The sequence below is a fragment of the Nicotiana attenuata genome, unplaced genomic scaffold, assembly GCF_001879085.1.
Source record: "Nicotiana attenuata strain UT unplaced genomic scaffold, NIATTr2, whole genome shotgun sequence".
Classification (NCBI taxonomy): domain Eukaryota; kingdom Viridiplantae; phylum Streptophyta; class Magnoliopsida; order Solanales; family Solanaceae; genus Nicotiana; species Nicotiana attenuata.
This window is the reverse complement of record NW_017670503.1, coordinates 79,516-89,008: the sequence shown is the minus strand read 5'-3', so window position 1 is coordinate 89,008 and position 9,493 is coordinate 79,516.

Here is a 9,493-nt window from a genome sequence, read left to right as displayed (position 1 = left end):
CCGTATATTGTGTTTATTCCTATTTTGTTGTGACTCTTCCTCGTGTAATTGATGAATTCTATATAATGTGAAGAGTATGAGAAAGAACTATGATTTGTGAACTCTTTGGAGCGTTGGCTCGAATGATAAAGTAATTATTGAGTAAGAAAAAAAAGAAAGAAATGTGATTATTCCCTTGTCGGGCCGTATTCGTATATTGATTACCTCCCCTACCGGGATGTGAAAGTTATTATTGTTGTTCCCTTGCCAGAATTTAATTGTTTACTTGCGTTTACCTTGCCGGGACTTCTATTACTGTTTGTCTATCCCATCGCCACATTGTTTGTCATTGTTGTTTGGGTGAGGAAGAGTGATAAAGCACGAAGGGTGATGTCGTGCACGATTGTAGCTTGAAGTGCAAACTGAACCGGCTGACCCGCAAAACATCTACCATGTCGTACCCTGCCTCCAAACTAAGGACCAGTAAGTCTCTCCAGTCTGCGAGGCCTCCTAGTCTCTATGTCCTCACTCTCCTGACCTCGCCTTCCCTCTCTCTCCTGGCCCTGCCTGTCTTCTCTCTCCTGGTCCCACATGCCCTCCAATCGGCGAGCGATCCCTACCACCTACTGAAACGAAACATCCGACTCAAACTCCTGAGCCATAGTTAACATGTCTGAGCCCCTCAATGAACCGACAGACTCGCTCTCTAACTATAGCGACCAAAGAAGGTGCATGTCTTGCCAAATCATTGAATCTAATGGCATACTGTGACACTGACATAGTGCCTTGACGCGACTGATCAAACTCCGCGCACCATGCATCCCGAAGGGACTAAGGTACAAACTCTGTCAGGAACATTTCTGAGAACTGACCCCATGTAAGTGAATTTGCATCGGCCGAGCTACCCAACTCATATGCTCGCCACCACTGATAAGCCGCTCCCCTAAGCTGGAACGTAGTAAAAACAACCTCACTCATCTCCATAATACCCATAGTACGGAGAACGTGGTGGCACTCTTATAGAAAACCCTCTACACCCTATGAAGCCAAACCACTGAAAGTAGGAGGGTCATACTTCTTTTACCTTGCAAGTCTAAGATGCTTTTCCTCAGATATCGCTGCCCTAACCACGGGCTGAACTAGAACCACAGGCTGTGTCGCCATAACACCTGGAACCTGACCAATGGGAACGTGCTGCTCTGGAGTATTGGTGGCGGGAGTTTGAGCTCCACCCCCAGTCTGTGAAGTAGATGGTGCAACCGGAATCAACCCCGCCTGAGCCAATGTACCAAACATGCTCAGGAACTGTGCTAAAGTCTCTTGAAGTCTGGGGGTAACAGCAGGCGCCTTCGGTACCTGTCCCCGAACCGGAGCTACTGGCGGCTCCTCAACTACTGCTCTTGTAGGTGCCCTAGCTACGTCAGGTGCTCCTCTTTGGCCTCTTCCTCTGCCCCTAGCGACACCTGCTCTAGGGGCAGCGTCATCAGTAACTGCAGCTCGTGTCCTCACCATTTCTGAGAGAATGGAATGATAAAAGCTCAAACATCGAGACCAATAAACTCGCATGATATGAATGAAGGAAGTGAAACTTTCCTAATAGTTCAGTAGCCTCTCGAAGATAAGTACATACATCTCTGTATCGATCCGCAAGACTCTACTAAACTCGCTTATGACTCGTACCACCTAAGAACCTAGAGCTCTGACACCAACTTGTCACGACCCAAATTCCCTCCATTGGGTCTAGTGATAGCACCTAGTCTTAGGGACTAGGTCAGCCTAACATTAACGAAAATAGCAACAATATTTAACCAACATCTGACAATTTCAAAATAGAAAACTCTTTACAATTTACAAATCATAAAACCGGTAGTACAAGTCATAAGCTCTACTGAGTTACTAGGAGGTCTGCAAATACAACTATTTTAAAATAAGGACAAACAGTATAAACACAACATCAGAAGGTGACTCTGAAGCCCGCGAAAGCAGCAGCAGGTTTACCTTGAGTCTCCACAGCAAAATCAATACATCTAGCTAACGATTGACTGACTCCGAAATACCTAGATCTGCACAAAAAAATGTGCAGAAGCATAGTATGAGTACACAAGCGGTACCCAGCAAGTACCAAGACTAACCTCAGTGGAGTAGTGACGAGGAACAGTCATGACACCTACTGGAATAAATAACCTGAGCAAGTATAAGTGGAGAACTAATAGAGTACGACAAAACTACACATAATGACAATAAAGACACAGTGCTTACCATAGCAAATAGAAACTACTATTGACAGCTGAACACCACAAGTAATAACACAGAAGAGTAAGCTGAACATAGTTTAAATTCGGTGAAAACAATTAAAGGAATGACATGTAGCAACTAGATGAGAATAACCACTTTCACACCAGGTTTAATCCAATAATCTCCATGAGGTACATAACCTCAAAATATTCATAATTGACGGGTCCTAGTTTGTGAACCCTAAATACTTGGCATCTTGTGCCCTCATTATAGCCAATAACTACACAGACGACACACATGTCAATAGAACCTTTCTCACGTAGAGGCAAATAGATGAGGGTGTATAGAAATTATCAATAACATGAGGATCCATTTTCTTGAATCCTTAGGGGTGATCAACTACGTGTAGGCTTGTGCCAGTGTTCAATCACAGTTCCAGTAAACAAGTAAGAGTAGCGACAATGAATGACACATAAGAACCGATTAGCACAAAATGAACACGTTATAACTCACATAGAGTAGGCACACCACTACACAAATAACAACAATGGCGATGCCCCCAGGTCATCGCAAGTCATCACAACCAATCTCTGACATAGTCCACCCTGTCTCGCCACATGCGCAACCCACATATATAGCCCGCCTTGTCATATCGCATGTGCAAATATCAATAGTAATAATAGCACAACAGAAACCTCGTGCAACACAATAACATCTGCGCGGCAGAAACCTCATGCATCACAATAACAACCGCACGGTAGAAACCTCGTGCATCACACTAACAACCGCACGACTGAAACCTCGTGCATCACAATAACAAGTTCAACATCAACAATGACAATAACACAAGAGTACGGCAAATAAATCAACTCAGAAATTCCAGAACTCAAAGAAACGGAAGAAACTAACTCATATGGAAAGACACAACAGAAAATAACTATACCACCTAGCAATAGCTCAAAAAGGAAGAGATACTGTGTAGCAATTACCTCCACATAAGTGCAATTCAACAACAAGGGAGTTATCACGAGTCCATAATTCCAAATAAGGATAAACAATTGCAGAAGAGATAATAATATTTTCAAATAAAGATAAGTAGTGAGAAAGGATAGCATGGAAATCGAAGAGGCAACAACTTCAGTTAAGGCACACAAGATTAAATAGGCAATAAGAGTGTAAGATAAAGCAATCAATTCCAAATAAAACACATAGAGGTCAAACTAGTAAATGGGAAAACCTAACATAATAAAACAACTTCATACCTAATGAACATAAGAACCTACAAACCCTAATATCAAGATGAGATCCTTGTGATTTGTTCATATACTTTGATTTTTCCTTTTAAATTGATTTGTAGGATGGTTGATAGAGAATCGTGCCTGTCGGGCTTGTTCGATATTTCTCTTATGTGTTTCTTCTTACATATTAAGTTATTTATTGTGCTGTGCTCATTCAGTTTTAGCTCGCGTGTTGTGTGCCCGGTGGTGTTAGATGTGACTTCTAATTCGGGTGAATAGTTATGAGGTCTTTATGTTTCTTGCATCATTTTCAGTGTTGTGGAGGGTTCAAATAGGATTATAACGGATATGAGGCTAATGGCCGATGCTGGCGTTGATTTCGGGCTGCTACTGTGATCGAAGATGTTATTATGGGCATATGCATAATGTGTTACGACGTGTGGTTGTACCTTGTGGGTGTAGGCATAAGTTGTTGCAGCTGGTTGAGGTTGATACCGGATGTGGAGGTAGGAATCCGGTCTTTTGGAGATGAGCGGAGGGTGAATTTTTTTTACTCTAAGGCTTATTAGTATTGGTGGAACGGATAAAGTACAGTTGAAATGGTGTCGTCAGGTCTATGTGGATTGGGGTGACGTGGGGTCACCCGCAAGTGTATGTTGGATGAATACATTCAGTAATTTGATGACTTCGGGATGATTCCTGGCACGTTTGAGGACGAACGTTTGTTTAAGAAGGGATGATGTAATGACCCCACCGGTCATTTTGTGAATTAAAGTCCCATTCGGCGGCATATGGCTTTGAACAACTTCATATTTTGTGGTATGACTTGGATGCGTGGTCGAGTTCAGTTACTGGATGATTCGGAGTCAATTTGGAAGAAGGATTCTAGTTTTGGAAGCTTAAGCAATAAGAGTTGATCGGAATTTGATTTTTGTGTAAACGACTCCGGAATGGGATTTTGACGATTCCAACAGCCTAGTATGGTGATTTTGGACATAGCGTGCGTCCGTATTTGGATTTGGATTTGGAGGTCTGCAGGGTAATTTGAAGCATTTCGGTGAAAGTTGGAAAAGTTGAAGTCTGGAAGATTGAGAGGTTTGACCAAGAGTTGACTTTGGTGATATTGGGTCGGAATGGGATTCCGAGAGTTGGAACAACTCAGTTATGTCATTTGGGACTTGCTTGCAAAATTTGACGTCATTCCGGGTTGGTTTGATAGGTTTCGACGCGAGTTTTAGAAGTTGGAAGATTTGAAAGTTCATGAGTTCAATTCATGGTGCGATTCATAGATTTGATGTTATTTGATGTGATTTGAGGTCTCGAGCAGGTCAGAATTATGTTTTTGGACTTATTGGTATTGTCACGACCCAAATCCATTAAGGGTCGTGATGGCGCCGGACACTGCTGTCAGGCAAGCCAACCAATTTACTTAATCAGATTCTCATTTTAATACTTCTCAAATCTATGATTTTCCTTCAAATTTAGCAATTTTAAAGAATAAAATCTCAAATCAAATTTAATTGATAAGTAATCAATACAATATTCAAACCATCCCAGAACCCGGTGTCACAAGTGCATGAGCATCTACTGATAAGGAAATAAAATACAACATCCATTCGGAATACAATGGACAGGAAACAAATACAATGTACTGATGAGGGCTATACTAGCTGCGGGCCGCCTCGAATAGTGCAGCTCACCTAGTCCCAAAATCATCCGCGCTGCTACGCCCAGTAGGCTGCTAGAGGTATATATACCTGTGCAACAAAAATGCACAGAAGTGTAGTATGAGTACGTAATCAACGTGTACTCAATGAGTATCCCGCCTAATCTCGAAGAAGTAGAGACGAGATGGCAACCTTCGACACTCACTAGAGGTCAATTAACAATATTCTAGAAACGTGAGGAAAATCATGGATTTATATAGTAATTTTAATTCGCGAAGCCAGAAAACAGGTAAACACCTTTAACAAATAATCAAGGGCTTTCAAGGTTTATTACTTATTATCTTATCAGTTTATATCAAGCCACGAAGGGTAAATTTCAAGTTTAAAAATCCTCAAGCGACAAATAACATGCGCAAATCACACCGAGGCAACGGCCCGATCAACCAGGAATGTAAACTGTGCACTGCCGAGGGTCGAAAGGCCCGAACCATAGATGCATCTATTTAATCTGCCGAGGCGTTCAGCCCGTTCCATAAATAAACACATACCTTGCTCGCGAATCATGCATGCGATGCAGGTACACTTAAAATACATGCTCAAGTAGCCAATTAAGAATTTATCGGGGAATAATTATCCAAATAATACCAATTCTCCTTTAACAACCTTTAAGAAATGAATTTTAGTCCATTTAGAAATTTACTTACTAATTCAATGTGATTTAAGCAATTCAGGCTACCCATGGGTTCACAATTAATTCAAGTATAACATGCTTTTGGGTCCTATCTACCCGGACAATAGCATAATAGTAGCTACGCACGGACTCTCGTCACCTCGTGTGTACGTAGCCCTCACATATAGGAGCACGTAATCAATTATTTCACCTATGGGGACAATTCCCTCTTACAAGGTTAGAAAGGAGACTCACCTCGCTCCGAAGATCCATAACCGGCAATCCACGCCCTTCCGGGGACTCCAAATGATGCACCACGCTCCAAAACTAACCAACGGTTACGCAAATCCATTATATATGCTCAAATATTCATTACAAACTAATTTATAGCAATTCCTAACTCCGATCGAAAAGTTGACCAAAACGCCCTCGGGCCCACGTTCCCGGAATCCGAAATTTTTGGATGATAAAGATTACCCATGACCTTATCAACTCAAATATACAATTTACTCCTAATTCCATGCTCAATTTCGTGGCTAATTTCCAAGAATATATTTTCCTAGGTTTTCCACCAAAACCTCAATTTTTATACTAATTTTCATGCCCAAATCCATACATATTTGATGTATTCAACTCAAAATAGGTGGGGATAACTTACCTTAACATTGATGACGAAAATCCCCTCTTGAAGCTCCCCAAAAATCGCCCAAGCCTTGAAGAAATGAGAGAAATGAACTTCAACCCCGATTTTAAAACAAACTTTCTGCCTCCAGGTACTTTCGCTTCTGCGGAATTATTTCCGCCTATGCGGTCAAAATGCCGCTTCTGCGGCTCCTTCCCAAGCCGCCCAGCTTTCGCTTCTGCGCTCCCTTTTCCGCAGGTGCGGTCCCACATTTGCGGCTCCCTGACCGCATCTGCGGTCCCAGCTTTCCTCACCAAAATCCGCATCTGCGGTCTTCCCGGCCGCTTCTGCGGCTCCGCACCTGCGGCCAAAACTTCGCAGGTACGGAAATACCTGATACCAGCTGCTTCAGTTTTTCTTCAACTCCAAAAATTGATCCGTTAACCACCCGGAATCCACCCGATGCCCCCGGTACCCCAACTAATCATACCAACCAATCCCAAAACACCTTACGGACTTGCTCGAGGCCTCAAATCACATCAAACAACGCTAAAATCATGAATCAACCCCCAATCCAAGCTTTATGAACTTCAGAACTTCCAACTTCCCCTTTCGATGCTTAAACCTATCAAATCTCGTCCGATTGACCTCAAATTTTGCACACAAGACATATATTCGACATTACGGACCTACTCCGACTCTCGGAGTCAGATTCCGACCCCGATATCAAAAAGTCCACTTCCGGTCAAACTTCTCAAAAACTTTCAAATTTCTATCCTTAGCCAAATGACTCCAAAATGACCTACGGACCTCCGAATTCACTTCCTATCGCACTCCCAACTCCCGAATCACCATACGGAGCTATTCCCAGACCCGGAAACCCAAACGGACATCGATAACAATGAAATGCACTTCAAGCCAAACTTAAGAAATTCCTTCTAAAATGCTAACTTCCACAATAGGCGGCAAAACACTCCCGGGTTTTCCAAAACCCGAACCGGGCATACTCCCAAGTCCGAAATCATCATACGAACCTACTGGAACCTTCAGATCCTGATTCCGAGGTCATTTGCTAAAAATTTCAATCTTAGTTCATTCTTTCAACATTAAGCTCCTGAAACAAGAATTCTCTTTCCAAATCAACTCCGGATCTCCCGAAATTCAATTCCGACCGCGCGTGCAAGTCATATTACCTGAAATGAAGCTGCTCATGGCCTCAAACCGCTGAACGACGCGCTAGGGCTCAAAACGACCAGTCGGGTCGTTACATTCTCTCCCACTTACATATACGTTCGTCCTCGAACGTGCTGAGAACTACACTGGAGTAGTCTGAAATCACTATTTAACACCTCGTGCACCTTCCCGTGCTACCACAACTCAGTTGAGTGCATTCGCTCGATCAATTCTGAAGTTATTTCCTTTTACTCAAGCAGATAGGCCTTACAGCCCAATTCCAACATACGGAATTCCCCGTCAGGCCTGTTTCCAACATACGAACACCGTATCAATCGCCACAAGCTGTACCCAAACATGACTGCATAACTTTGCTGAATTCACACCTTGCATCATTTTACTCACCGGACCACAATAACATTTTCTGATTAACATAGTCGAAATTCCACGAATCTAATGCTCCCATTGCACCCCACGACATACATAGGTCTTACTCTAACTCTTACAATACCGCCACAACGAAAAAGATGTGCAGAAATTCATAATCAACTGTCGAGTCAACCAATCATTGAGTCTATACTTCAGACAATAAACATTACCATATTATGACCTAATTAATGATATTTACTCCTTAATATATTCCATATAATTAGATTACACTGATCCTGAATCCAATGACCTCATCTCACCCAATACGAACTGCTCAGGCAATAAGCCACCCCGGACATAATCAAGAGTCTCATATGATGCCACCATGTGCCAATAGGCCACCTATTCGAACGCGATACAAAAGGAAGACGAACTCTGGAAGGAATTACCTAACTCCCGCACTAATACGGACTTTCCTTAGAAAATAGGAAACAGGACATACAAAAATAACATATAGAAGGCCATACTCAACATCACATTGTTGCGGCGCGCAACCCGATCCAAATAACATAGATCTCGCATAAGGAGATTGCACATCGAGCTAAATTTGCTCATTACAACAAAATACCGAATATCGGTCATAAGCATGCTAAGTGCATAATACCATCCCTGAGGGGACATATAGCGCTATAAGCTACAAAACTCAAGCACAACTGAGGTGCGATATACAATTTGAATCTCAAGAGCCATTTTGCTCATAATACGTCATTTCTAGTTGGATCCTCAACACGTAAGCAATTTCTCCAGCCGTCTCACAACTCACACGGCGCCACGAATCACTACACGAAATATCTGACAGCGAAATAACACCCTGACTACTCCTCCACAAGGAACACATTACTGAAATGAACACAATTGGCCTGACATAGAGCCCATATCCACATTTAAATCCATCCACCGACCTCAAGTCGATCCCGATCATATCAACCAAACCAATAACCTTTCGAAGGTCCATCCTAGCTCCCCTTTTTCTCATAAGGCATAAGAACAACCCTCATAACCGGAGCGAACCTCCATAATCCACAACCCAATAAACAGAGTGCCCTCCGGGCATAAATTCTCAAATTAATGATATTACCACAATCCTCATACTTGGTTCAAATATTAAATCAATCGAGTGACTACATGCCATACTTATACAATCTTCCTGTGGGACACGCTCCCAGAACCTTTCGAAACACATAACAGGTCTGTACATCCAAACCACCGGCCGCATTAACGCTGAAAAGCGATCAAGAATCCCTAACCAGGATGCAAAGACTCTTTCACAAAGCACCGATCTCAGGTGACACTGATGACAATACCACTTACTTTAAACGTCGAAACTCTTTTCGTGCTCATCCGAGCTCGTGACATCCTTGCCAGCACCGAACTGCAACCTTGATTTTTCACTCTAAATCCCATACTAGTCACTGCACCCGACATGCCAATGTACGATAGAACATGACCCTCATCATAACCCGAAATTGCTAATAGGTCC